This window comes from Macaca nemestrina, chromosome 1 (assembly GCF_043159975.1).
Source record: "Macaca nemestrina isolate mMacNem1 chromosome 1, mMacNem.hap1, whole genome shotgun sequence".
NCBI classification, from domain to species: domain Eukaryota; kingdom Metazoa; phylum Chordata; class Mammalia; order Primates; family Cercopithecidae; genus Macaca; species Macaca nemestrina.
Genome location: NC_092125.1, coordinates 175994379 through 176020248, shown reverse-complemented (window position 1 = coordinate 176020248; position 25870 = coordinate 175994379). Strand labels below are relative to the sequence as shown.

At 39.9% G+C, this 25870-nt stretch overlaps 1 protein-coding gene across 11 annotated transcripts in view; it reads right to left on the bottom strand.

Annotated features, from left to right (window-relative positions):
- LOC105495139 (DAB adaptor protein 1) overlaps window positions 1–25870 on the bottom strand; it is a 1257833-nt gene that overhangs the window by 632021 nt on the left and 599942 nt on the right. For all 11 annotated transcript variants that reach the window (XM_071092459.1, XM_071092472.1, XM_011764369.3 and 8 more), the window contains one exon: window positions 14193–14266. The gene's annotated coding sequence lies outside the window, so the exon portion shown is untranslated. The remainder of the gene's footprint in view (window positions 1–14192; window positions 14267–25870) is intronic.

Genomic DNA, 25870 nt, shown 5'->3' with positions numbered 1-25870 from the left:
GTTTGAAGCTGAAATAAGAAAGCTGAAAGAATGAAAAGAAAGAAAGAAACTTCATTCATTCAACAAATGTTTATTGCGCATCTTTTGTGTGCCAGGACTGTTTTAGGTGCCAGCAATATCCTTGTAAACAAAAAGGTATAATGAAATTCTTGTATTCAGGAATTTATACTTCCCCCAGTGGAATGGAGGAGGAAAAGAGGAATAAACAAATAAATATGGAATGGTGGTGAAAATGTTTTAGAGAAAAGTTAAACAAGGTACAGAGTATGGAGATATGGCAATGGGGTGGGGAGGGTATACTATTTTTTATAAGGTGGTCAAAGAAGAAATAACCAATAAATGGCATTCGAGCAGAAATCTGAAGGTTATAAGGGGTAAGCCATGCAGATGCCTGGAGGACAGTCTAGGTGGAGGGACAGCCAGTTCAGCATCCCTGAGATGGGAGCATGTTGGGAGTATTCATGGAGGTACAGGGGACCGGGCTGGCTATAGCAGCTGAAGGAGGTGAGGACATTGTGCCATGAATCACATGGGAACTGAATTGTGTCTCCCCAAATTCACAAGTTGAAGCCCCAACGCAAACATGATGTTACTTGGAGATAGAGTCATTAGGGAGATAATTAAGGTTAAACGAGGTAATAAGGGCAGCACTCTAATCCAGCGGTTCCCAACCCCCAGGCCATGGACTGGTACCAGTTCATGGCATGTTAGGAACCAGGCCGCACAGTAAGAGGTGAGCGGCAGGCAAGCAAGCGAAGCTTCATCTGTATTTACAGCCATTCCCCATCACTCGCACTACAGTCTGAGCTCTGCCTCCTGTCAGATCAGCTATGGCATTAGGTTCTCATGGGAGTGTGAACCCTCTCATGGGAGTGTGAACAGGGGATGCAAGGGATCTAGGCTTTGTGCTCCTTATGAGACTCTACTGCCTAATGATCTGTCACTGTCTCCCATCACACTCTCAGTTGCAGGAAAACAAGCTTAGGGCTCCCACTGATTCTACATTTTGGTGAGTTGTACAATTATTTCATTATCTATTACAATGTAATAATAATATAAATAAATTGCACAATAATTGTAATGTACTTGAATCATCCTGAGACCATCCCCCTGACCCTGATCTGTGGAAAATTTGTTTTCCATGAAACCAGTCCCTGGTGCCAAAATGGTTGGGGACCGCTGCTCTAATCTAATAAAACTGGTGTCCTTATAAGAAAATGAAGACACCGGAGCACTCTCTCCCATTCACTCCCCGAGTATGCATAGAGGAAAGCCCACATGAGGCTGCAGTGAGTGGGCTGCTCCCTACAAGTCAGGAAGAGAGGCCTCACCAGAAGCCAAATTTGCTGACACTTTGATCTTGAACCTCCTGTTTCCAGAATTGTGAGAAAATAAATGTCTGTTGTTTAAGCCTTCCAGTCTGTGGTATTTTGTTATGGCAGCCCAAGCAGGCTGGTACACCGTGCTAGGACTTCAAGATGGGCTGTCATTAGAGGGCTTTAAACAAGGACAGGAGGACATTTGAAAGGATACTCTTCTTCTGTGTGTAAAATATGGGCACAAAGTTGAAAGCTAAGCAATCATTCAGGAGGTCCTTGCAATAATCCAGATGAACAGTGATAGTGGCTTTGACCAGGGTACTAGCAGTAGAGAAGGCAGTGAGGACTGGTTCAACCCTGAATGCAGTTTGTGGGCAGAGCCAACAAAATGTGCTCGTGGGTGAGATATGGGATGTACAAAAGACGGGGGTGGGTCAAAGGCGGCTCCAAGATTTCTGACTGAGCACCTAGAACACTGGAGTTGCCATTTACTAAGATGGAAAAGGTTGTGGAAGGAATAGCTGGGGCAGATAATCAAGAGTTTAGTTCTGAATTTTCTTGAAGTTTGAGTTGCCAGCAGACATCCAATGGAGATGTTTGAGAATACAGATGGAGTTCTAAGTTCAGGGGAGTGCTAGGATTGGAGAGAAATGTGGATGGATAATATAAATATGGATAAATATGGATATCATTAACATATGGATGGTAGTTAATGAGACAGGATCATAAAAATTAAAAAAAAAGTTACCTATTTGTAAAGCTGTGCATAAATTAACTGGGGACTTTGCATATTCTTCAGTATGCAGGTTTTTTTTTTTTTACAGCAATCTCACAATATTTTTCTTCTTTGTGCTTTACTAATATTTCATACCATTTAAAAATGGGATAAAATGCGATACTTACTATCTACTAATACTTTATGTATTTTGCTCTTCCCATAACATGTTACAGGAATATCTCAGTTGCCAAATCTACTGATAGGTGTATCACCTATGTCATACTTAACAATGTGTTCGGTATTATTCAAGCAACTGGGGAAATAATGAAAAAAATGCATTCCCAGCTTCAGTGAGTCATATATTTTCAATGGAGTATTGTCTATTGTCAGCATAATGATAAACATATGCATGGGGAATCATGGAATCCCAGGGCAAAGGTAACTAATCTATTCTGTAGGAGCCAGCAAAGAATTCCCAGAGTAGGCACCATCTGATCTGGATTTGAGCAGAGTGGTGGGTATACGCAGGTGTGTGTAGGGGCAGCTGAGGTCATCATGCAGTCTGAGCACCAGCACAGGGCTGAAAGCACAGCTTGGTATGTGTATCAAATCCAAGGCAGGTCAGCGGGTGGGGGTAACATGAGAGGCAGGGTTGATAAAGACAGGATGCTGGGACTCAGACAAGCACCAGGGTATGAAGATCTTCAGATTCCGTATTAGGGAGCATGGATCAACTTCAATCTTGGAAAGGAGGCAGAATGTAAGAGGGCATTAAATGTTTTTAGTAAGGGGAGTGCTTACAAATTAGTAGTAGGCATCACAGACATCTTAAGGCAATAACAACAAATAGTGGAATATCTTTGTGTTATGAAGGTGTCCTCATATATAACTGATAAAGATAAAAACTTGCAAGGAAACCAGTCTTCAACAATAGGGAAATGACTAAATGAATTACAGTGGATCTACTTAATAATGGAGCATTTACTCAATGGAATATTATTCAGTTGTTTACAATGATTGTTGCTGAGAGTATTTGGCAGCATAGAGAAACACTTTTGGCATGGGCAAAACAAACTAGGCTTTATATTTATATGTATAATCTGATACTAGTCATATAAAATGAAATATAAAAATGTATAATGTAAAGACTAGAAAAAATAAATATACCCAAGTGAGTGATGATGGTTTATTTTATTTTTTTGCTAATTTCTAAACTCCATAGAATATGTTTAGATTAGTTTGAACATTGAAATTCATGAATACATAAATAATCAAAATGGTACTTACAAAAACATGGCATTTTGTTACTTTTCATTAATAAAAATAATAAATCATGTGTGATAACTTTATTAGAGTTAAATGAGGAGATAAAAATCAGTGTTTATATATTTTTTCATTTTATAAAGTACATGTTTTCAGCAGTTCTGGGCGAGGAGTGTCAGAGGATATGGCTGAGATCTGTTGAGAATGATGTCCTCTGCAATGGTGTGCAAGTCTCTGCTCTTCCCCAGACCCTACCACGCAAACCATCCTTCTCCCAGTGCTTAGATCTAGCACAAATGCTCTCATCATCATAACTCAGCTTAGTTTTAACCTCATCTCAATAATCTGTATTGCTGGAGGGAAAGGTCTAATGCTCAGGGTAATCACCTATTTCCTAATCCACAGGGATCAAAGACACAGTTCATGTTCCTGAGGAGTCCGTCTAATGAACTGGACTTCAGAAGACACCAAAGCAGTGAAGGAAGAGGCCTGAGGAATACGTAACTCACCAAATGGCAAAGGCAGGAAAGGGCATTCCAGGTAGAAGAAATGGTATGGAAAGAGTTGGATCTTTTCTTGTAACAGTCATAGGTAATCCAGTGTGGCCAGAAACAAAGACAAGGGTGTAAGTGGTGTGTGTGTGTGTTTGTGTGTGTGTGTGTGTGTGTTGAAAGGTGGGGATGGAAAGAGAGGATTCTACAGATAGAGCCAGGAACTTTATAAAGAACTTTAATAAAGAACCATAAAGTCTCCAATAAGGAACTTTTCCAGTTCCAGTAGGCAAAGGGGAGCCACTGAAAAGTTTTAAGCAGAGGAGTCGCCTTTTCATATTTGTAATTGAGAAGGATACTCAGAGGGCAGTGTGAAGGAGGGTTTGGAAGGAGTGAGACTACAGTTGGAGCACTTTAAGAAGCTCTTGAGAAAACAATGTGACCATGAACTAAGGCAAAGCCAGCAGGTGTGCCCTCTTTCATTCAACGAATACTTACTGAGTATGCATTGTGTATTGTGCTCAGCACTGGGGATGTCTTCTTCTGAAAGGGATTACAGACAAGGTCCCTGCCCTCAGAGTGCTTACATTCTAATGTACTGGAGAGGGAAGAAAATGTTTGAGTCTGTTTCAGAGATAGAATCAACAAGTACTCTAGAAACTCCCTTCAGTGCTGAAAAGACAAACCACACAAAGTTCCACAGAAATCACATTAGATAGGCCATCTTTCTAAAACTTGTAATATTCATCCTCCTAATTGCAGATAAAAGAAAGGTTCCCAAAATACTTGGAATAGTCAGGCTTTAGAGGCATGGACTTTCTCTCCGGCATGTGAAGTTGAAAGTTCTTGGTTTGAATGGTTCCATCAAAGGCCACAGTCTGCAGAAGCATGGCGCTGGAGGAAGTAGAGGCTGTGGGCAGAAGATGATGACAAGAGACACAGGTCCTGTGTATTACAGGTTTGCTCTGTGTGTCATTTGCTATGTGACTTAATGTGATTTACTCATCATTTGGGGCCTCAAATTCCTCATCTGTCCAAAGGGAAGCTGAAATAGATCATCTCTGAGGTTCCTTAGATTTCTAAAATTTCCTGATTCCTTTTTTTGTTAAAATGTCCAGCTGAGGGGTATGTTTCCAGTGAGGTGGTATACTCCTATTAATATTTTATATCTAAATGTGTTATATTAACTTATGTTTCTTAACCAATTATATTTTGCCAAGTATTTTCACATATATATCACCTCTTACTCTTCACAACGTCTTCTAATTTCCTTTTTTACAGGTAAGGGAATTGAAGCTAAATGAATGAGGGAGATGTCCCAAGAAACCAAGCCCACACAGCTAACAAGAGGCAAAAGGAGCCTTAAGTTAGATTTTCAGCTTCACAGCAGGCCCTCTATCCACTTCAAAAAGCTTATTGCATTCCCCTGAGAGCCTATTCCCTTGTTCTAATCAATCCATGTTTAGGATATAACAACTCAAATAGGGTATTAGATAAGTTAAATGGGTTCAGCACTAAGGACTCACTAAAAGAGAAGAATGGCTACATTTTATTGAACCTAATTTGTGAGCCATCTGGGAACATTACCTTCAGTGGGACACCCAGAGCTAGTGTCCCCAGCGGAGACACTGATAAATAAAGACACCAGCATTAGAGTAACATTAGAGCCGCAGAGAGGTAAAGAATCTAGGGGCATGCAAGCTCAGGAGAGTCTTTTTATTTTTCCTGAATGCACTTATAGAAAGAGACATGCTTGGCTTAAATGAAGGCTGCTGTTAGATGAAATTCCTATAGAAATCTCCTTTGGAAGCATCATCTTGCAGCAAATTGGACACTCCCACAATGTTTGGTGTTTGAGTAACTTAATCTTGGTAACTGCGTTCAAACTCACTCCTGTCATTAGTGAGTTAATTAGTGTCTTAATTTCCTCATTCTTAAAACATAATAATTATTTCCTCTAAGGTTGCTATAAGGACAAAATGAGCAAATTGAGGCCTGGGAGTGGAGGTGGGATGGGTGAGTTGGGGTTAGCTCATTGCAGGGGAGCCAACCAGCAGAGCTTTCTGCTTCACACAAATCTCCACCTCACTCCCTTTCCGACTTTGATCTTACATTCTTATATAACTGACTTAGTCTAAATTTCTGGTTTCTCTATGGATAAAATCCAATGTTCCCTGCTGAAACTCTCTCCCAGTTTCCTCTTTTTTTTTTTTTTTTTTTTTTTGAGATAGAGTCTCGCTCTGTCACCCAGGCTGGAGTGCAGTGGTGCGATCTCCGTTCACTGCAAGCTCCGCTGCTAGGGTTTACGCCATTCTCCTGCCTCAGCCTCCCAAGTAGCTGGGACTACAGGTGCCCACCACCACAGCTGGCTAATTTTTTTTGTACTTTTAGTAGACATGGGGTTTCACCATGTTAGCCAGGATGGTCTCCATCTCCTGACCTTGTGATCCGCCTACCTCGGCCTCCCAAAGGGCTGATTCCTATTTTTCATAATTCAGTACCCCCAGCGTAATCGCTGAATGATACTTGTGTCAGGCTTATTTGTCTATGATCTGTCCAGAGCAGATACTCTCCAAGTCTGGTTGTTGGTATTCAGATCTTTTCCTTTGCCCTTTCATGATCTATCCTCTCATCCTGTATCCTTCTCTGCCTCCTTCCTTCCAAGAAGTACTTAAGAACTTAGAGATCACCCGCTCAATTATAGGCTCTAAGACTTAGGGAAACTGTGAGCAGATGGCAAATTTCATCCGCATAGGTCTGGGTTAGAGTCCTAGTTCAGCAATTCACCAGCCATGTGACTATAAGCAAACCGCTTCACATCTCTGATCTTCTGCTTGTTTACTTACAAATGCAGATAACAATAGCTTTCTCACATGTCCAGGGTCTGAGTTATTATAATTAGCATCTGGAAGTGCTCAGTGATTTTTTTTTAAGTTATCAGAGCTAGGTGCTAGATGCAAAACAAACAAACAATGAAAAAACATGTCTCAGTACTATAGGAAAATGTAAAGAGTGAGAGAAAAATGCAAACAGACAAATATATACCATGTGAAGTGATTTAATAAAGAATCTTCTGTTCCCCAAAGGATATAGACATTCCATACAGGAGGATTGCTGATATTGTTTATCTACTGGAAGCTGATTCCCTGGCTGTTAGGTGCCTACTCTGAAGTTGCTTGTCCCAAGCAGTAGGGAGCCTGTGTTGACCAGGTGCCCTGGAGCACCTCATTACACATTCTGGCACCACTCTGCAATAACAAGATCCACTTCCATACATCTTCCCTCTACTCTACCTCTTTGCTCAGCCTTCTTGATTTGAGCTTATTATATATCCCCTCCCTCCCTCAAGCCCCATCTTCTCTTATCAACCCTAGGTGTCTCTTGGATCAAATTCATTTTCTCCCCAACACTAAAAATAAAAATCCTCATGTTACAACTCCATCCGTTGCCTGGAGATAACATTCGGCTCTTCACACACAGGCAGACCTTCTCCAGCTGTGCCAATTTAATCCTGTTCTGTTGCTTCCTTCATTTTGAATAGGATACCTTTGGCAGGTGAGGTGTTATGAACATCAGCATGTTAAATCTTTAGTAGAGAATAATTCTCCTGGGCATTTTTTTTCCATATCATTTTGTCCCAGATGCTGTCATAATGTCTGCTGGTATCTCTAGACTTTCTCCATGAGTTCCTTGGCAATTCATTAATACCTGTGCCCCTCACACAAATATTACTTGAGCACCTACCATGTGCCAGATGCTGGACTTCAGCACTTGTTTGATGCTTGTAAGATAGGCAGGATGTGTGCTGGGGGAGGACAGTGGGGGAAAAGCCAGCTATTCAACTTTGGCTATTGTTCACATATAAATGTGTGCAGGGGAGCAGAATGAGGCTTGGTCATCAATGTGGATTTCAGCTGTCACCTTTTATCCTCCACATCTCTGTCTGGGGGCAATATACCTGCCAATTACGGAGATTTTTCTAGCCAGGTTTGTGCACTCAAAATTGGCTGCCTATGTTGCATTTTAAGAATAAGATGTTCCTAGAGTTACCTCTTCTCTTTGCATGGATACCCTCTGCTTGAGAGGTCAGAGGCTCTGGTCTTTGAATGGATAGTTACATGATTCATTCATAACAGTTTCATTTGTATATACTTAATTTAATCACTTGGCTGTGTTCCTATTTAAAAGTCTCTTACTTAGAGCTTTTAGTTCCTCATTTGTAGTCAGATTTATAATAGATTGTTCTGTCATGTCTGCTTTGCACTTGCTTTTATGTTAGTTATTAACTGGTTTAAGGAAGAGAATGTTTAGTTATTCTTTCATATTTCAGTGTTTTCCCTTTGTGATATTTTTGATATACAAGGACATTTTACATATACTCTTATTTAAAAGGAACCACTATATATTCAATTTCTTCAGCTTCTTCAGGAAACAATTTAGGCAAAAATTTACTATGGTAGATCCTGAATAGTATGCAAATTTAGGTTATTGCTACTTCAAGATATTTATTTTTATTAAAAAATGTGTCCTGATTTGCCATTCCATTACAAATTCTTAAGCCCGACACTGGTCACAATTGGAACTTCCCTAACCTAGGCTTGGGCTAATCCGAGATCGGGTAGATGGATTCAAGTTTCAAGGACCTCAAACATCTAGGGATGCTCAGGTTTCAGTGGACTCAGAGAATGTCTGAAAATAGGCTGGTCAACGATTAGTGTGCACATTTCACAACTGAGAAAACTGAGGCCCTTAGAAGCTAAATAAACAGATGCACTCTGTGGTGACCAGACACAAACAAGGGTCTTCTGATTCTAAATTCTCTGATTTCCTCTTTTCCCTCTATATCACCTTGTGCCTTATCAACATTCAGAATCAAGGCATTACCTTCAAAAGGCACAGGGAGGATGAAGAGGAAACAAGTATGGCAAAATGAAATGGTCAGAAGAGCCTCTCCAGCCATAGTACTACTTACGGGGTTAATTTTATGAGGAGCCTGATTCGGAAGTTCAAAAAAGGCGAGAAACTAGAGAGAATGAACTGGAATGGGTGAGGTCTGTGGCAGTGAGAGGTGGTAAGATGCTTTAGGGCTGAGAGGGGCACAAATCCAGAAGAGAAAGTAGGATATATCAGGGCTGAAAAACATTTTTGGATTACAAGGTTAATTTCTTTTTTGCTGTATTACAGAAAAGGGAGTCATAGAGGGAAGCGAGAAAATAAATGGGCTCCCTTATGAAGTAGGGAATTCTCTATTATAAAAAGCTCATGCCTGTCTGAATCAATCAGGGTTCAACCAGAGAAGCAGAAACAAGCACTTGTAGATGATGTATATGTGCATGCACATATGTGTGTCTATGTGTATATATATATACACACACACACATATACACACATGCCCACATATGTACATACACACATATATAATCTATTAGTGGTTGGTTCTGTTCCACTAATGAATAAATGAATACATTATATAATATATATATTTTATAACTCTATGTGCACTATTTATTTACTAGAGAGATTTGGTCTTATGCAATTGTGGGGACTGGTTAGGCAGTCTGTAAGTCTGTTGTCTCACATCTGATGCTGGAGCTTGAAGCCCACTGGGCAGGCCATTAGGAAGGGAAAATAGGTTTAAAGGGGGAAATTGAGAGCAGTTCAGAATCTGGAAGCATAAGCTGAAATCCCATGAGAATGAATGAGAACCTTGGCTTTTACTGCTTCACAGCTTGATGATATGGGTGACCTGTAGAAGCCAGAGTCTTTTGTCAAAGAGCTAAGCACACACATCTGGACATGGCCATGGAGAAGCTGAAGGAGAATCCAGGGAGGGGGAAAGCAGTTACAGGCCCACATGCTGCTTCATGCTACCAAGGTTCATCTGGATCCACAGATGAGCAACAGCATGTGAGTTATAGGATGGCTGCCACCTCCCTTCTATCCTCCTATATCCCCCAAGTCTCCCTGTGGCCTACCTAACTGAAAACATACCAAGAAACCAGATTCTTGGTAATGTAATTCAATCTAGTTACATTGGTATATTACAAAGCTACCATGCTATTCAGGAAGGAATATTGTAGCTGGCAGAGGGCTGACTGAGATGCTCTCTGGAGGCTCAGGAGAAGCTTAGAAACCTAGCAGGCCTTCTGACTGTTTAGCAGTCAGTTCATTCTCCAGCCAGGGAGGGTTCCCTGTGCACCCAGGGATTTAGCTACTGTCAGTGTCTCTGCCCTTAGGAATTTTCATTTTATAAGACCAGCTATACAGTAGGAAAGAGTCTCTTCAGCTTCTTCCTTCCTTGTTGTCAAAAAGATGAACATATCTGCCCTTTGCATTTTAAAAGTTTACAAGAATGTGTTTATTATTATGAGCACTAATAACTGCTAACATTATAAGTCAAGACTATGTAATGTTCCAGACCCTTTCACATGCATTATTTTGTTTAAGTCTTAGAACAATCCTCTGTGGAAAGTATTATTGCTACCTTCATTTTCCTGATGTGAAACTGAAGCTTAAAGAGATTGATTTGTTCAATGTCAGACAGCTGTTACGTCTTGGGGCAGAGATTTGAATCTAAGACATTCAGCTTTGAAAAGCAGCATCACCACTGCCACCAAAAATAACAGAGAAGAAAGGGGAAATTACCACCTGGTTAAGAGCCCTCTCAAAGTTTTTACAGTTGGGGCCTGGATATCTAGAATCTTCTACTTTCTTTCAAATTGGAAAATGTATGATTCTATAAGAATGAAGAAGAAAAGTAGAAGGGTAAGTACAGGTAATCTGAAAAAATAAAAATAAAGAGTCATATAGGAGGCACTAAAGGGAAGAATTGAAGAAAGGGGAGAAAAGAAAAAACAGCAAGAAAACATTTTCCTGTCTTATTACCATCTTATTACCCAAATGGGAAAGGCATACTATCTCACCTAAGATGGCTACAGATGAATATAAAGATGGACAAATTAAAACAATACAATAAATGAATAACCAATGGCTCAATTATGCCAACTGAAGACTTTCGAGTAATTCTAAAAGGTAATAGCAAAAAAACAAAACAAAACAAAACAAAACAAAAAATCCACAAGAGAACACTAAGGAATGAGGATAGTTGCTTTAGCAACTATTCAGAATGCATTCTGAACCTTCTCAGGACAGGTCCCTGGGCTACTACAAGAGTGGCTAATGAGGACAGGCAGGTAGTCTACCATGTCTAGGACACAACAATAGCATGAAAGCCTTTGAAAATCACTGAACACATGCTGGTGTACAAAATTCTGGTTGCTGCTGGGCATGGTGGCTAATGCCTGTAATTTCAGCACTTTGAGAGACTGAGATAACAGATTCGCTTGAACCCAAGAGTTGAAGATTACCCTGAGCCACATAGCAAGACCCTATCTCTACAAACAAATGAAAAAATTAGCCAGGTATGGTGGTGTGTGCCTGTAGTCCTAGCTACCTGGGAGGGTGAGGTGGGAGGATCGCTTGAGCCCAGGAGGTTGAGGCTGCAGTGAGCCAAGATCATGCCACTGCACTCCAATGTGGGTGATAGAGTGAGACCCCATCTCAAAAAAAAAAAAACAAAAACAAACAAACAAACAAACAAAAACAGAAAACAAGCCCCAAAATTCTCTGGTTGCTGAAGAAATATAACAGGCCAAGTGTGTTTCTCTCTAACCAACTGTGGCTCAGTGCTGCTGTATGCAGCTGGTCTTCTGTGGAATGTCTGCCTCGAACCCTTCTCGCCCAGCACAGACTGCTCATCATTGAGGTCCAGCTCAAGTAGCACCCTTTCTCAGTACAGTTCCAAGCATTGCTCTCCTGGGCTTATTTCTGTCTGCTCTATATGATTATTGTTTACCCATTGAGCTCCTTGTGGGGAGAGATTGCATCCTCCTCTTTTTGACATTTCCATTAATGACAGTACAAGCACCTAGGGAACACTCTGAAGTGTGGAGTCACTGTACTGTTCCCTATTCTACATGCTTGCCACCAGGGCTACTGAAGCATGGAAGTTCTTCCTTGCAAAGGACTCTCAAAGCTCTCTTTTCTTATCTTCACTGACACTGCCCTAGTTTACTTCATCATCTCTTTCTAGGAATAAATGAATAACCTTCAAACATTGCCTCCACTACCTTCAGCAATGCATGATTTTATCAGTGATGCACCTTCAAATAAATGATGTGTCTCTATTTCGAAAGCATAGGATGTTTTCCAGTTGGAGAGGTGGTAACTTCTTGGGACTTCCCTGGAGGCGAACATCCAGGGCTCCCACCTTCTCCAAGGGTAGGCTTCACTTACTTATTTTCTTTTTCCCCAAACCATGTAAATAATGTCTTCCTAGAGAAGTCCTCAGGTCAACATTTGCTCTTCCTTCTTTGGCTTGTTGATTTACCATTCCTAATTGAACAAGCCAGGAGGTACTACCGAGCCCCTTAACCTTGACCCAAGCAAGAATGCAGACCACTGAGTTTCCTCAATGTTTGAGAATGAATACTTTTAAAACAGAATATACCAATAGGTGATAAGGATACCACACACCCAGATGCTATTTCCTTCCTTCAAAGCTCTTCTGGCACATTGATCTTCTTAACAATCACAGAAGATAGATATTGTTGTTCCTGCTTTATAAATCATCCAACAGAGGCTGGAAGGACTATGGTGCCTTGGATATGGCCTCACAGGGGCATAATGGCAGAATTCAAATTAAAACATTGAATTTCCGAGTCTAGGTAAGGCACATGTATGAGAAAGCTTTTACTCCATTGCTCTCAATGCTTACTGATTTTAAACTTTTAAGTCATCACAAATCTATATATTTTCAACCTCAGTCTATAGGCAGAATTCATTAAAGAGATTTATTAGACAGGCAATCTAGAAAAGATGACTGTTTTCAGAAGCTACTGCTCCCTAGTCCTCCTTAGGTAGAAAACCTTAATTTGTCTTCCCAAATTCCCTTTACCTCAGAGAATAGCTTTGTGGATGGAAAGGCAATAATAAAAGATCAAACTCAGTCCAGCATCAAATGATCAGCCTTTTCTCTCTATTGCAGCAAATTACAGGTTTCCCCTAGGTCCAGCAGTTACTTACATGGTGAAGTTCATCTGAATAACCTGGCCAGCCTATGGTGGTGGTGGGGCAGAGGGAGGAGGCAAGTGTTCCCCCACCCCAACCCCATTTCTCATTGAACTCTACTCATTAGAGGAGGCTGGGGTGCAAATCAGCTTAACATGTCAATAAGCCACCAAGGAAATACAAAAATTGACAGCTGAGGAATCCCAGCTCCCAACTTCCTCCACTATAGAAACCCTCAGTAAAAAGGTTTCTCAGCTTCCTCACCAGGTCACTTAAATGAGTAGTGACATTTGAGTCCCTCAGAGTAATTAATTTCCTCTGTCTCCAATAGCTTCTCATATTTTAAATGAATTTTTACAAGTCTCAGATCCTGCAGCCTCCCTGCTCCTTCTCCAGTCCTGTTGTTCCCCAAGGTACCATAACAAATAGCTCCCACTCATATTTGCCTTGCAAACTCACATAAACTGGAAATGATAAATATATTATCTGAGCTTTTAATGGACCATTGTTTAATTTTCTATGCTTGTCTGGCTGGGGAAGAGATGAATATTACCTTGTGGAGAATAAGATTTCTATTCCATTTAAGGGGGGTTAGGGGTAATCTATGGCAGAAGAGCAATGCTCTGTTCATCCTAATAGGCAGTGCTGCTAATTAAAAGTGTGGGAAGGGACATCCATCCACCAGTCTGTGATTCATTCAGCATTATCCCCAGTAAACAAGAAATAGATATTGGAATGAATGCTTCTAATTTGTCAAAAGAATAGGCGTTTTCAATTGTGCCTTCCTGGCTCCTGTATGAAGTACATAATTCAGTGTTGCCATCATTTAAAAGTTTAGGACGTCAAAATAACAGTACTTTCCCTTTGTGCTCATAAATCTGCAAGCCTGTTTTCCATGTTTCTGCATTTATCTTACATATTGTTTGACTTTATTTTCCACAGTTGAGAATAGTTTCCTCTGTTGGTAAGTATATTGAAATGGGCGGTGGGGTGGAGCGGTGCATTTAAGAAAGAGAGCTAACACAGTTCTGTTGAAAATCAAGCCCATCTGAGATGATCTATTAGAAGTGGCTAAAACAGAGGCAGGAAAACCTAAGGATCCTAATGACATTTTCTAGGTACTTAAAGAAAAGACAAAAGAGAATCAATATTCTCTTCCTGTAACGATAAACACAAAGTCGACTAGAGAAAAGCAACCCGAAGCACTAATTCCAAAGGCTCCATGAACCCTCTGATGTGTTTTAAGAAGGAACACAAAATACAAAAGCTACCACTTCGAGAGAACCCAGAGATATTTGTGGGAAATTTTTCCAAGGAGAAAGATATATTTACCCTTGTGTTGTGCAAAAGAGTTCTTCAATCATGAAGACTGAGAGTCAGGGCTCACCACCATGTCTTCCTGAGTGCTGAAAACAAACAAAACATGATATTAAAAAAGTAAACATTAATTATTTAATGGTCTTGTTTTTCTTCTCTCTCAGTCAAGAAACATTTTCTAACTTCCTCCCATACACCAGGCACTGGAAATAGAGAGATGGATAAAATAAAAATACAACTGACAAAAAATTCAACAAACACAGACCACTGTGCATGAGGCAAGAGGTAGTCACAGAATGCCTCTTAGAAGAGAATCAGGATATGTGTGTCTGTTTGCGTCTGAGATACATACATATGTACATACATACATATCTATACATATACAAAAGAGCATAAGAATTTTTAAAGAACTTCCCCACATTTGTAATTCATCTGACTTTCTAAAGAGCTTGGGCTCTCTTGCCTTGAGATCAGTAACAGGAAGGCACTGGAGAAAATGTTGAGTCTGAAAAGCGATCAGACCCTTTAATCTGTAATTCAGCTTCTGCATTCCTTCTTCTTCGTCTTCTTTTTTTTTAGAGACAGGGTGTCACTCTGTTGCCGATGCTGAAGTGTGGAGTGCAGTGGTGGAATCATGGCTCACTGCAGCCTCAACCTCCTGGGCTCACGTGATCTTCCTGCCTCAGCCCCTTGAGTAGCTGAGGCTACAGGTGTGCCACCATGCCTAGCTAATTTTTGCATTTTTTTATAGAGACAGGATTTCACCATGTTGCCCAGGCTGGCTGGATTCCTTCTTAAGGAAACAATTATGAAGGCAGACTGGTATTTATGCACAGGGATATTCACCATAGGGTTATTCGTAAGAGGGAAACACCCCACAGAGGAATAAAAAAAAAAAGTTGGTATTTCTGCGTAGAAGAATAATATGTACATATAAAAACAAATTTTTAAATGTTGAGTATCTAGAAAATATATTTTGTATAATGTAACAAAATTGTTGATAAAGTTTAAGCTTATCCATGGGTTGGTCCTCAAAAATAACAGTGGTCATCTTTGGAATATGATTGCAGGTTATTTTTCCCTTGTTTCTTTATGCTTTCCAAATTTTCTACAGAGAGCATGCATTATTCTTCCAGACAGAAAAGAAGCAAACAGAAGTTTCAGCTCCAATATCACAATTTCTGTATCACTTCTCTCAATTAGTTGGGGACTCCCTATTCCCCAGGAATACCTCCGTTCTGAAGGTAAGACTGCACTGGAATTATCCATTTCCATCTCTGCCTCCCATGGTTGTGAGTGCCTCTGATAATGTTTTTATGCCTTATTAAACTTTGCTTCCCATAAACCTAGTCAGAGACTGGCACGATTGTCATTCCATCAATGTTTGCTGCCTAAGGGAGGAATGAAGGTGTGAATGAATGAACAAAAGAATTAATTAATGAAATTGACCTGACGAAAATTATACTAAGAAAATTGTTCATTCAAAATAATCAGTGACAATAAAAAGTGATGTTCCATTTGGATTCATAAAAGATACAAGAAGATGGAAAGCAGGAAGGTAGCAATTTTTCAGAGCAGTCAGTAAAACAAAAAAACAGATCTTATGGTTAAAAATATACACACACACACAAACTCAATATAATAAAATATTACAGCCTAGTGATTTTCCAATGTATTCCAAGACCAAGAATCTGTTTAAGGCAGGAATATTTATCTAGTAACAATATCCCATTACAACAACTCAGTTATTTTACACATTTGGAGTTACATATATATAAACTAAGTAGAGGCTTATTATTAGTTTTAATCAGAAATGAATGGTCGACTCCCTGTTCAAGGGAAAAAAGGTTACAGGATAGATTATTGTAGTGCTTTTCAGAAATTCAACTTAGTCTACTCATAAAACTAGTGATATATAGCCAGGGTATTAATATACAGTTATATTTTTCTGGAGGTAGACCTGGTTTAATTCCCATTTTTGTCTTTTAAGAGTTAGGTAACCTTGAACAAGTTATTTGACCTCTCTAAGTCTCAGTTTTCTTATACATAAAGTGGGATAATAAGTCCAACCTGACAGGGTTATTGTAGAAAACAAACAAAAAAATGACAGAAAGCATGGAATTCAAAACAGGCTTCAAGTTCATATCTTTTTATGTAAAGACCTGGAGCTCTTAAACACACATCGATCTTCCTTTATATTATATGCCTAAAGTATGCTAAGCACTCTACAAATATTTTCTCATTTAATCCTCATTATATTTGGTGTTAGTGAAACCACCTTTGCAAAAATCATATCAGTGAGAAAATTACGGCAGTGAGGGTGATCTGACCTGACCAACTCTCTTCTTGCCTTGAGTCTTCAAGTTGCCCTTCATTATTTATGGGCTTAAACCAAGGTCACTTTGGGAGAAACTTAATTTGTAGTTTAAATGATAATAGCCTTCCCAAATCCCAACCACCTTTTAAAGCTAATAAGAAACCAGAAGGCTAGGAGGATAGAGAAACCTGAATTTTGCTAAGGTGAAATCATTGCTAGCCATTATTCAAAGTTCACAAGATATGCAACTTCCCCAGTTACTCCTGCAGATAACATCACTATTGCAGAACCTAAGAATGGCCTTTTGAAATAACTTTTCAGTTTTTTTTTGCATGTCTGATGACCTGTGGCTCCACCTGGACCCAGCAATCATGTCTGTGACCTCACCTGTAACCAGCACTGCAGAAGGACCATTTCTCACACCCCTATGATTGTACCCCAATCAATCAGCAGCAAGCACCCATTGCTCTAGCCACCCCCACCCCTTCCCCGAAACTACCTTCGAAAAATCCTGCCCCAAAATCCTCTAGGAGGCTGATTTGAGTCAGAATAAAATCCCAGTCTTCCGTTAGCTGGCTCTACGTGTAAAAAACTCTCTATTGCAATTGCCCTGCCTTGAAAAATTGGCTCCATCTGGGCAGCATGCAAGAATGTAATCTTTGTGTGGTTACATTAGGAAGTCCTGTTTTCTACTTATAATCCTCGGATTTCTGTAAAATTGGAAGAAATGTCCCCTCTTTCATTTCTTATTTTAGTTATTTAATTCTTCTCTCATTTTTTCTTAATCTAGTTAAAGATTTGTAAATTTTGATCTTTTCAAAGAACCAACTCTGTTTCATTTATTTTCTCTGTTGCTTTTGCATTCTCCATTTTATCTTATGTTTCCACTTTAAATAAGAGAAAATTGATGCTCAGTATTAAACACTTAATGAGTGTCTGAGCCAAGTTTCAAACCCAGAATGTCTGGTTCCAAAACCTAATCTCATTAACCGTTACGAAAAGAAGGCACTAAATCTGGGTTTGGACACAGGCTTTGACTCACACAAAGTTCAGTTTACAATTTTACCTTGTTGCATTTTGTTATTTGGAATGCAACAACTTGAATTTTATTCCCTCTTAAGTCCCACTTAAGTGCCTCCTACTTATTTTCTTATTAAATATTTCAAGCATGAACCTGAATATAGACGTAATTATAACAAAAACCTATGTACTGATGCCAGCTTGGTCAGATATTATCATTGTGTCTTATTTGCTTCAGATCTTTTTTTAAAATATAAAACATCGTAGAAATAAGCAAACTCTCCCATGAATTCCTTCCCAATTCCACAAAGATAACAACTCTCCTAAATTTTCATGCAAATTTTTCTGTTTCTAATACAAATTTGTATTCATAAACAATATATGCTACTGGTTTGCATGTTTTAGAACTTTATTTAGATGGTATCCTAACTGTAGGTATCCATTTAAAGTCTATTTTTTCTAATACTATATTTTCAAGATTTTGTCCATTAGAGATAATTATTTTAACATGTAGCTAGTATTTTATCACATTTATATTTTAGCCTAATGATCCATATTTGATGGTATTTGGGCAGTTTCCAAATTTTGCTAACACAAATAATGCTGCAATGGACAACGTATACTCCTTGGGTACCTATGTGCGAGATTTATTGGTGGACGTGTTGTGCCATGGAGTACATGCATCTTCAAAATTATTACTTTTATTTCTGAGATGGAGTCTCGCTCTGCCCCCCACCGGCTGCAGTGTAGCGGCACTCTCTCAGCTCACTGCAACCTCTGCCTCCCCAGTTCAAGCAACTCTCTTGCCTCAGCCTCCCTAGTACCTGGGAATACAGGAGCCCGCCACCACAACAGGCTAATTTCTGTGTTTTTAGTAGAGACGGGGTTCGCCATGTTGGCCAGGCTGGTCTCAACTCCTGACTTCAGGTGATCCACTTTCCTCGTCCTCCCAATGTGTTGGGATTACAGGCCTGAGCCACTGTGCCCGGCCTATTAGATATTGCTCTACAAAGTGACAGCAGCATGTATACCAATCTGGTGTTAGTTCACATCATTACCAGCATTTGGTATTGTCAGATCAGATTTAAACATTTTTCCAATTCGATAGATATAAAATATCTTATTATGTTGTAGCATGTATTTCTCTACATATTAAAATACAATAGTGAGATAGAACATTCTTCTGTAGTTTATTAAATTGCCTATTTAGGTTTTCCCTTCAGTGATTTGCTTTTCCATATGTCCATTTTTCTATTGGGTTGTTATAGAAGAGAGACAACACACACTAAAAATAAATAAATAATAAATAAACAATAGAGAGAGAGTAAAACACCTAGTATGTCAGATGGTCATATGTGCCATGGAAAAACTAGAAGCAGAGAAGGGAAAAAAAGAGTGCTGAGGATGGGAGTCCCATTTTTAATGGAGTAGTTACGGAAGACCTCACCAGAAGGCAACATTTAGTAAAGTCCTAAAATAGGTGTGGGCACAAGTTATAGGAAGAGGATACTAAGTAGAGGAAAGAGCAAAATGGTAAAATGATATTATTTGACTAAGATATGTGGTGGTATATGGGGGTGTGTTATAATTATGTTCTATACTAAATTTATTTGCTCTCAATACCAACTTTTATGTGGGTATATATGTTGAAAATATTTTTCCTATGTGAACATTTTGTTTAAAATGACATATTAAATGTTTAAAATTTTAATGTAATGAAATATATTTAATTCTTCTCTCATTTTTCTTAAGCTAGCTAAAGATTTGTAAATTTTGATCTTTTTAAAGAACCAACTCTGTTTCATTTATTTTCTCTGTTGCTTTTGCATTCTCCATTTTATCTTATGTTTCCACTTTAAATAAGAGAAAATTCATGCTCACTATTAAACACCTAATTTTCCTTTAAGGTAAGTGCTTCTTTTTAGTTTTACTCAATAAATTCTTTCTTACACCTGGTTCATAAAGACCTATAATTACTTCTAATATTTTTAAAGTTATGCTTTTGATATTATTTATATAATATAAAGTCAGAATTAAGTAATCTTTCTGTATAGCTATGCTTTGTCCTGGTATCATTTATTTCTCATTTCATCATTTCTACATTGAAATAATGTATCTGTGATTACAAAGTTTCTACTATGCACAGTCTGTTTTGGGGCTCTATATTTTGTTCCACCAGTTTTCTATTTCTGTGCAAATATTCATGCTATCTTAATTACTATAATTTTATCCCAAATTTTCATAGCCAATAAGGCATATCCATCCATCCATCAACCAACTATCCATACATCCATCAACCAACTATATACATTTCCATCCATCCATCCAACCACTCATCATACATCCAACACATCCATCTATTCATTCTCCACCCTACATACTTCATCATCAATCATCCATCCATCTAACCATCCATCATCTATCCATCCATTCATCCCCCACTCTCCATTCTTCATCATCAATCATCCTTCCATCCTTCATCATTCATACATCCACCTATCTATTCTTCCATCCACCCATACATCATTACACATTCATAAATATTTGTTGAGAGTCTAACTGCACCAAACGTTGATTTGAACACTGGGGATTTAATAACAAACTAGACTTATATTCCTACCCTTATGGAACTTGCATTCTGGGGGACAGATAAAGACAATAAACAAATAAATAATTGAATAGAAAGTATGTCAGATGGCGATAAGTGCCATGGAGAAACATGAAGCAGGGAAAGGGGATCTGGCACACGTTACTGACTGAAATAATACACAAACTACAAATACAGTGGGACAAAAAGTAACTTCTTTTAAATATACAATAGAACTTTAGGATTTGGAGAAAAATTTAAAATGCTCATGTTTGGGATCTAGCATTGTTTAACAACTTTTGGTTAAGAACCTCTACCCCTAACGAGGTAAAAAATTTAACCAGTTCTTTCCAAGCTGTGACTACATAGGAAAGTCTGTTTTCAATGGTCTGAATGTTTATGACTCTCCACCCATGCTAAATTTATATATTGAAATTGGAACCCCCAATGTGATGGTCTTAGGAGGTGGGGCCTTTAGGAGGTGATTAGGTCATGAGGGTAGAGCCTTCATGAATGGAATTAGTGCCCTTATACAAGGTACTCCAGAGAGTTCTGTCACTCTTTTTCTGCTCTGTGAGGATACAAGAAGTTGGCTGTCAGCAACCCAGAAGAGGGCCCTCACCAGAACCCAACCATGGTGCCACCCTGGTCTCAGACTTCCAGCCTCCAGAAATGTGAGAGATAAGTGCTATTGGGTAAGCCATGATATTCTGTTTCAGTTGCATGAACTGCCCAAGACACAATTTTAGTCACCTCAAAGGAGAGACCTGAGCACACACACATTCTGTTAGGTTGGTGCAAAAGTAATTGGGATTTTTTCGTGCTCGCTTTGTCAACACATATACTAAAAAAGAAATTGTGGTTTTTGCAGTTATGTTTAACGGCAATAACCACAATTAGTTTTGCAACAACTTAGTATTTGGTCTTTTATTGTGGTCTTACACATGACATAGGTCTTGGACCAGAATGTGACTGCATTTTGTCAGCTGAGAGGGTCTGGAAGCCTAGAAAAGTTTCTGCTTCTAGATACTGGAATAAGCCCAAAGTTCTCAAGCACAGCTCCCAAAAAAACACAGAAATAAGCTGTTCATAGGTACTACAGAGTAAACCTTTTAATAAGCACTACCTTTGCTATCTTTCTAATCACAGAGTAAAAAAGACAATAGATAGCTGCTTTTCATTTGTTTGTTTTACCCTAGTTTTTACATCTTTGTTGGTTATGATTACTACTTTCTGTGAAAATTTAGTATATTTTCTTAATAACATGTGAGCTCTGTGTGATTCTGGACAAGTTATTTCCCCTTTCTAAAGTTTAGTTTCCTCCTTTAAAATGGGAGAATATATCATTGCAGGCTTGCTGTAACATTAAGTACTATTTTGAAAGACCTTAGTATAGTGACTAGTGTGTGATAGGCATAGAATGAATGGCAGGCCTTATAAGCCTTATTATTCAAACAATTATATGTATTTGCAAAAGATCTCCAAGACATCTCCATGCTCTGGCACCTGCCTGGGTTTACCACCCCAGCATCTCTGAGGCTTGGTCCTGTCTGAGCCATACAGAGAGTGAGTTTATAAATTAAGATCACAAGTCTCAATTCTGGCCCTACCACTTAATGATCATCAACACACGAGGACTGCCTGTGTCCCAATGAGAACCACCATATGTAAACAGCATCGTATTAGGGTTACCTCATCTGCACATCCCCCAAAACTCTACAGCTGTTGGATGAGGGTAGCAGAGCCAGCATGTACACAAATTATATCTAATATTCTAATTTGCATACATCCAATCATAGCAAAGGTGTGATCAATAAAAACCCTAGGGGAACCAATCACAGGATAGGAGTTCCCCACTGCTGAGTGTGAGGATCCTGAGCTTTCTTAGCTCCCATTGCAGGGGGCCACTGACCCTCTTCCTTTCTAATGTTCCAGCCAGTTCCCAGCCAGAGATTTGGAACTTGATTTAACAAGAACTGTCATGTTGCATCTAATCTGCAGTGACAATTTAGCAGCAGACAGGACAGTGACAGCATTCATATCTGCAAGGCAGCTAGTAGACAAGTGGAGGCATCTAGAAGTTAGTCTGGAATCTGGATGAAATTATTCTAACTTCAAAACTTCAGAATATGGAGACCCTTTACCTCTACCCCAAAAGAATACATTCATATATGTAGTGGGCATTAACAAGAAAGAAAATTTAATCAAGAGAAGTTCAAAACTTTTATGTTAGATCCTCCTTTGCTACGTTGAATCAGTCTATAATAAATATGAATAATTGAAAAATGTTGTCTTTGGTTGGGTTCTGCTGATTACATCAAAGACAGCAGATGAATATAATATAGGTCATAAATCTTGGACCCCCAGTAGCTTTGACAGATAGATTCACCTATTCATTTACTGGGTCATCCATTCATCATTCCTTTTCTTCAACAAATGTTTATTGAGGCCCTCTTATATTCTAGACATGGTACTAGACCCTGGTGATGTACTGGTGCTCATGGTCAAATGAGTACAGACAAGTAAACAATGACAAGGATAGAGATAAGTACTGGCTGTTATGAGAACACACATGGGGCCACCTTGGAGGAAAGTCCATGTACACCAAACACAACTTTGGCACTATTTCCCTATTTGTTCCAATGAATTTGTGTTTTCCAGAACCTCTTCTACCCTGCTTCTGTGTCTTGCAATGTCCCAGTGTCTATTGTTTTTGAATTTATTTCCCCATACTGCCCCTTGCTTTGCATTTTTTTTTCTTTTTTCTTTTTTTTTTTTTTTGAGATGGAGTCTCGCTCTGTGCCCCAGGCTGGAGTGCAGTGGTGTGATCTTGGCTCACTGCAAGCTCCGTCTCCCGGGTTCACACCATTCTCCTGCCTCAGCCTCCGCAGTAGCTGGCACTACAGGCGCCCGCCACCATGCCCGGCTAATTTTTTGCATTTTTAGTAGAGACGGGGTTTCAAATTGTTAGCCAGGACGGTCTCAATCTTCTGACCTTGTGATTCACCCGCCTCAGCCTCCCAAAGTTTCTTTCTTTTTTTTTTTTGTTTGAGACACAATCTTGCTGTATCACCCAGGCTGGAGTACAATGGCATGATCTCAGCTCACTGCGACCTCCTCCTCCCAGGTTCAGACAATTCTCATGACTCAGCCTCATGAGTAGCTGGAATTACAAGCATATGTCACCACGCCCAGCTAATTTTCTTTTTGTTATTTTTTAGTAGAGATGGAGTTTTGCCATGTTGGCTAGGCTGGTCTCAAACTCCTGGCCCCAAGCAGATAACCTTCCAAAGTGCTGGGATTACAGGCTCGTGCCACTGCGCCCAGCCTCTTTGCTTTGCTCTTAATCTTGATGGACTATGGACCTCTCAGTTGTGACTTCCAATGCTTCGCCACACATCGCTTCCCTCATTCTCTGGAAATTCTTGTTCTAGGAACTTTACTTCTGTTCCCTGGGAACCCCAGTCCCACCCCTTTAAGCAATATGAAACACCCTGTCTGTGGATCAAATTCCAGGGAGACTTCTGGGCGAAAATTCTTTTGCCCCATGACCTGACATCTTTGGTCATGCCTCCCGGAGGCACAAGTCCCCACCACAGGGCCACCTGCCACACGTATCTGATGGCTGAAATTAAGGGCAGCAGGGCAGAAAGTGGATCTGCTGACATCACAGTTAGACAAGCTTGCACCAAGGTTGTAAAACACCCTTGGCAGAGCACACCAGTAAATTGTCCTACTAATTAGTTTATTATTTCATTTGAGAGATCAAATACATAAATAAAATTAACAAACCCTGCAAAATAAGTGCAGCACTGGAAATAAAAGTACTTCTCAGGTCATTGCCTTAAACACAGACATTACATGCTAGAATAATGTTAACACAAGGAAAGCAAATCATGCTGCCTTATAGGCTGGAACGTACCAGCAGCAGCTGGGGTTTGTGGGGTGGTTGACAAGCTTTGGGATAGGTCAGGAAACATGAATGGTGTTCTCTACTCTGTCATTACTTGCTATGTGACGTTGAACAAGTCAGTTTCCTCCCCTTCCCTGACCACTGTGTTCATTTACTCATGAGTAAAATAAGGAGTTTAGACTATTTCTGAGGTGTGCTCCAGCTAGGAATTTCATGGCTATAAAAATCAAATGAAAAAAAGATAGGGGCTGGGCGTGGTGGCTCACATCTATAATCCCAGCACTTTGGGAGGCTGAGGTGGGCAGATGGCTTGAGGTCAGGAGTTCAAGACCAGCCTGACTAACATGGTGAAACCCCATCTCTACTAAAAATACAAAAATTAGCCAGGCTTGGTGGCGCACACCTGTAGTCCCAGCTACTCAGGAGACTGAGGCACAATAATCGCTTGAATCTGGGAGGCAGAGGTTGCAGTCAGCAGAGATCGCCCCACTGTACTTCAGCCTGGGCAACAGAGCAAGGCTCTGTCCCACCACCACCCCCCCCCAAAAAAAAGATGGATAATGACAATTATAAGCTTAGTCGATAAAGAACACATAATAAAAATACAATAAAATCTGAGAATGTATTACGATATTCCGGTATGGATTTAAGAACTTGGAAAGATATTAGTTAATATCTAACCCAGTACTCACCATATAAAATGAAGGGAAAATGGGACTGAGTTTGCATTCATGGAGAGCCTACTATATTCTAAGAGCTATGCTAAAGACTTTCTCCTATCAACCCCAATAAATAGGCTCAGAGAACAAATAAATCATTACCAAATCCACAAGAGAACAGCAAAAGTAGGTTTTCTACTCTTAGTCAAAGGCTATTCCACCAAGCTGTGTCTGATCATCCCGTCTCTTCTTAGGGCCTCAGGCACAGGTTTCTCACTACCACCACTAGCACTTACGGGACTCTTGAGATATAGCAAGGATAGTGGGCCCTGTGTTGTCAACCTTTTGTACACCATTCACACAAATACAGATGGCAAAAGGAGTAGCGCAGGCAAGATGGAGAGATCAGCTTAGGTGATTCCTCCCAGGAGCCTAAAGACATACCGTGTGACGGATTCTCCCTTTACACTGAAGCTCTCACTCTGCTGAGGCTGGGAGGGCTGCCCTCTGACAGCCTGCCGCTGAGAACTTGCTCCCCTAACGTCCTTGGCTGAAGAGCACCTCCTCTCCCAGGAGAACAGCCACTTTTCTAGGGCCACCCAGTATTCAGTGACTGACAGCAAAGGGGGAAGATATAAAACCTTGGCCTCCTTGCTTCAATTTGGCACAACTCTGCAGGTCATCTCAGCTTCAGAGCTTCCCGTGGAACTGACTGAAGCCTTTACTGTGACTGCATCACTGTTTAGCTTCCCACTCTGACTGGCCCTGATACCTTCACTCCCTAGTAAACTTTCCACATGCAAATGTGTCTCAAAGCCGGCTTCCTGGGAAAGTGAACTTGCAATGCCGTGAAACCTTGAAAAAGTAAGATACAAACAAATAATTCAACTCAAATGAAGAAACAGAAAACAATGGTGCATTTGTAGAGAATAAGAAACTTACAAACAAATCTTATTCCTCGTGATGAGACTTCTGGCCTTGGATAGTTCAGGCAAAAAAAAAAAAAGGTACTAGTAAGGAAATTGTCTCACTCTGTCTAAAAGTGCTCCCTGCTAAAGGAGATTGAGTTTTAAAGGCTCAGTTCAGGCAGGGAGGCAAATTGTTACAATGTAGGCACTGTAGTGTAGTGGAAAGGACGGGAACTGTGGCTCCAGCTGGAGCTGCAGTCAGAGGTTGGCTCTTCCTGTGCAACCTTGA